We start from the raw sequence: 5,403 nt of genomic DNA, 5'->3' as shown, positions 1-5,403 counted from the left end.
GGGACCAGGAAACCACGACCAGACGAGCCTCTCCACCATCCTAAGCGTTGACCTCAGGGTCCTAACCCGAACCGTCCGGTACCCGACCTACCGAACATTGGCGCCGTCTGTGGGGATCGAACCCACGACCACGTGGTTACGGCCTGGCCCAAACTCACGCGGGTTAACCCGACCCGAGTTCCCGCCGGCCCAACAACGCGCCCTCCACCCGACCCGGACACGCGTCCCGTACGGCTTGCACACAGTCGTGGGACAGCGCCCTTGAGGGTATGGGCCTGACCACTGGAGGGGCCCACTACTGACATGTATATAAGGGGGAGACTGACTCTCCCCCCAAGGTACGTCACATTCTTACACCACCTCCTTTCTGCCTGCACATATTCTGACAAGAGCATCGGAGTGTCTTTGCAGGTGGCCCCCCCCTCTCCATACGAAGTGCTCGGGACCTCGCACACCCGGGACCAGGAAACCACGACCAGACGAGCCTCTCCACCATCCTAAGCGTTGACCTCAGGGTCCTAACCCGAACCGTCCGGTACCCGACCTACCGAACAAAAGTGAATTAAATTTATCAATTTTTGGGCTTAAAAAGCATGTTTTTACTCTTATGCACAGTTTAAGGAGAATTTACAAAATCATGCTATTTTAGTGAATAAATGTGGGAAAAGTTGATAAAATCCTCTACATTCAACACAAGATAAACCCTAAAAAATGGGGTTTATCACAATCCTAACATTTTTTGTATTATATTTTTCTGGGTCCTTAATTCAGCCTCCAAATTGTCAATCCTCAAAGCAAGACTCACGCTCACTTCTTCATTGTTATATGCTGCAACATCTTCAAAATTTTTATTATCATCTTCTACAACGTCTGCCCATCAAAAAAACCCACACCATCTTTTTCCACTACTCTATGAGTAGTAAATTTATGGATTTAAGAGTTATCATAAAATAACTCAACAACAATTCTTAAAGACAAACTCACGTTGTAATTCGGGCATCTGAAGAAGGGTTTGTTTGTATGGGTATTCGTTCCACACCACTCTGGCACTCGCGAGACTCTGCTGCGAGTTGGCATCCTTGTCGTTGATCGAATAAAACTCCCATCTCCTTCATTTGCATGTCAAACCATCGTCCCAACCAGCACAGCAACAGCGAAGAAAATGAACAGGAAGAAGAAGAAGTGGTGCACTACTTCTGCAGTTAGGGTTAAAAAGGGGCTCGGGGACCACATTGGGTTAAACACTTTCAATTGCCACGTCATGTAATCGTTAGACACTCCAGCATGGCAATCCATTGCCAGATTACTGCCGTCGGGAAGCAGTTTGAACGGAAAAATGGGAAGGGACCAAATAGGTGCATTTTTTCCAATCTCGAGGACATAAATAGTGCAATTGGAAAGTCAGAGACCAAATCGGTGTATTTCGTGAATCTCAGGGACTACTTTGGGGTTTAACTCGACTAACTTCACTTAAATATTTGTTTTCCGAAACTACCAAAAGGAAAATTTATAATAATTTATTTAAGCCATGATTCAAACAATCTTGGTCATTGTTGAAGAAATCTCACATGACCTCCAAGTTTTTTATGATCATGTGAAATCATAAACAAAGATAGAAAGAAATAGCTGAAGAATCTGGGGCTCAGTGATGATAGGATACTCATCCATTTTTACAAAGATACGATGGTTGAAGTAGTTGCTATTGTTGCTAAGGTTTGGAGTCGAGGCTTAAGAACGGCGAAAAAGGCAACGACAACTGCGAAAGGAGGAAGGCGACGGTGGCTACGAACACATGAAGGGCGACGACTATGCGAACTTCTTGTAGTGAGAGGTGGATAAAAGAAGAGAGTGATTCTTCTTTTTTATTTTTGGCTCTTTATCTCTCACACACGACCCGTGTTACTTGAGTGGTTTTTTAAATAAATAAAAAAATTATATTTACTCTTTCACAGAAATTATTTTAGATATGGAGAAAAGAATGGTGTTTTGTTTAAATACGGGTGTTTGGGGGTGTTTTACAAAGTTGTAAAAGTGTCAGAAAAGCAGTCCAACACGTTACCTGCATGTTGAATGGATGTGCACCACGTGGCAATACGTTACCTGCGTGTTGAACGGATGTGCACCACGTGGCAACACGTTACTTGCGTGTTGCGTGCGATTGTGCCACGTGTCCAACACGTTGGTTGCGTGTTGACCCAGTACATTACCTGCCTGCAACGTCCATCCACCTGTATATTCACCAAAAACCTCCATTTTCAGGTAAAACACACTTCTAAAATCCATATTAAAATTTTTTAGCTACACTCTTAATCCATTTTTCAATTTTTTTACTGCTTTAAACATTCTGTAACTATTTTGCAGGCAGCTATTGCGCAGGCGATGACTGTGATAGTACTTTAGCGTAGTGTTATGGCATAGTTATCATAACCGAACCAGTAATTGATCCGGTCATATAATTGGGTCATTGGATTATTAGTTTAACCAATGAGTTATTGATTTATTCAGTTGATCCAGTCATAATTAAATAAAAATATAACATTATAGAAATAAAATTAAAATTAAAAGTTAAATACATATTTTCAAAAATATATTAATAATAATCAAATATCAATTCTTAAATATAATTTATGGTGCAAAAAGAGATAATAAATTAGTCACTAGTATAAAATACTTTCTCAGTTTAAATGAATAAGAGATAAAACAAAAGATAACACAATCAATATCAATATATCAATATATTTATATACTATGTGTTGTTACTTGTTTAATATCAATCCATGTCAATCCATACTTAAAAAGATAAAAAAAAAATTACATTTATAATTTATTATACATTTAATTTTTATCACCTATAATATTGAGAAACAAGCTGGCATAGTAGAAAGAAGAGAGGCATTGTTTACATTTTGCGTATAATAACACGTAAATGTAAATTAATGAGTGAAAATCAAACTACTTAAATCGATATTTGATCAATTTTTCAGTCTTAGTAAATCCTTATAGCATTTCCTTCGATGATTGACTGAGTTAAAAAATATAATAACAAATAAATGTAAATTTAACGAGTGAAAATGAGACTAAGTAAATCCATGTTGAATAAATTTATCAGTCTCAATGTGTATGGACTCTCTTTCGATGATTGATTAAGAAATTGTTATTTTTGCCATTCATTTTAGAAGTGCTCATTAGAAAAAAGCAGTAACCTTTCAGTAACAAATATGGGTTAAGTATGATTTTGGTCCCTAACGTAGAGGCCAAAAATTTATTTTGTCCCTGTCCTTTTTTTTTTGCTACAAAATGGTCCTCAAGGTTTCAGTTTGTTTAAAAATCATCCTTCGGACAAAAATGCCCTTCCTCCATCTTCTCCAAATGTAGAAACAGCAGCAGAATGCAGAAGCAACATGTAGAAGAAGAATGCAGAAGCAGAACCAGTGAAACAATAACAACTAGAAGAACAACACCAACAACAACAATGGATAATGAAATCAAAGCAACAACAAAAGCAAAACCAGAAGCAGAAGCAAAAACAAAAAAAATTAAAGAAAAAAGGGTTGGGGCGGTGATGGAAGAAGAGGGGTTCCGGCGGTGAACTGCGAATCGCGGAGAGATGAGAGATGCGGTGGTGATGGCAGATCGCGTGGTGGCGACGCCGCGAATTGCAACGAGAACAGCGAGGAAGCAGCGGTGAGAAAACAGCGGTGGCAGCGGCGACATGCTCTCCATCATAGGCGGCGGCGTGATGGCCACCTTTCCCACCCTCACCCCTGACTGTCTTCCCCACCCGCCTTCTCTTTCTCCCCAACTCCCTTCGTTCCCTCTCCCCATTCTCTTTCCCCCCACCCACTTCGTTCCCTTTTTTTCTTTTTTTTTTTATATTATTTAAGGGTAAAATGGTAATAAAAATAAAAAATTTGGTGAAAAAGACGATTTTAAAACAAACTGAAACCTTCGGGACCATTTTGTAGCGAAAAAAAGGCTGAGGACGAAATAAATTTTCGGCCTCTACGTTAGGGACCAAATTCGTACTTAACCCAACAAATATTCTTCTTCAGTTACGTTGGTATTTAGAATAAAATATGTTCTTCCACATTTGTTATAGCGCTCGGCAGCGAATGCGCTGTAGTGCTCTTCCACAATAGCACAGTCTTTGACTGCATTATAGTATTTTACTGCAAAATAATAAAATAATACCTAAAATGGTAAAAAAATTAAATTTTAACTAAAAACGCACATATAGTTTTTTTTTATTTATTAAAAAAAAGCCTGTTACTTATGGGGTATTTTTTCCGTGATAATTTTGGTGTGGATGAATGATTTTGGAGCGAAGCGATTTGGAGGGAATTTATATTTTGGAAAAGATTTGGAGGGAATTTATATTTTGGAAAAAGATTTGTTTTGGGAGCAAGCGAGTGGTGGGACAAATTTTGGATTAAGAATGTTTTAGTGAATCAAACTCATCGTAGGTATTACATATTTGTAGTTGCCAACTAAGTATTTTATTCGTAAAATAACATAAATTAATTTTTTTTTTTAACAAACGAACTCAACACAATAAAGTGGAGCGATAGAAACAAAGAATTCAGATAACAAAGCAACAAAACAACCTGAACACAATTTCTATTGTTATTTTCGACATTGCTATCAACAACAAAAGAGATCCGCACTACTCCATTCTCTATAATTGGTTAAAGATTTGTGAAACACTTTTTATTCAACGACTTCCTTGTTATTAAATATTCGTCCGTTCCTCTCAAGCTAAACATTCTATATAACTGCAAAAAAAAATATATGAACCATTTATTGGGCTCCTCTTTTTTGTTAACAAAAACTTTTCACACTCCGCAAGATTCTGATATTTCTTTCTCGACGATGGCGAGAAGCAGAGGAGGCGACATGCGTCCAACGGCCGGCTGCAAAGCTGCTTCTCCTACAAATTTATTTCTCGTGGACAACTAGAAATTAAAGAAAGAGAGCACATCTTTTATTTTTATTATTGTTGATTGTTATCTATAGTAATATAAATGTGTAATGATTTAAAAATTATATATTATTATTAAATTTTAAAATATGACAACTCAATAATGGTCTTTATAGTTTGTATAAGTTAAATTTCAAAGTGGTCCCTGAAATTCACGATTTGCACTAATTTAGTTTCGGACTTATCAATTGCACCGTTTATGTCCCCAACTTTATTAAAATTGCACCAGGATCGTCTCTTTCCACATTTCCAGACAAATTAACTGCCACCGGTAGTGACATAGCGCTGAGATGCCACACTGGGTGCCATGCTGGAGTATAAATTTTGGCGCTAAAAATATGGATGGATGGAACTGCATCATTTAAGATATGTTTAGAAACAAAACCCAAATAACCCAACGTCTGTGATCACTTCATCTTCCTTTT

Source organism: Arachis ipaensis, chromosome B10 (genome assembly GCF_000816755.2).
Source record: "Arachis ipaensis cultivar K30076 chromosome B10, Araip1.1, whole genome shotgun sequence".
NCBI classification, from domain to species: Eukaryota; Viridiplantae; Streptophyta; class Magnoliopsida; order Fabales; family Fabaceae; genus Arachis; species Arachis ipaensis.
The sequence above is the reverse complement of the archived record's forward strand: the minus strand, read 5'-3'. Positions refer to the sequence as shown.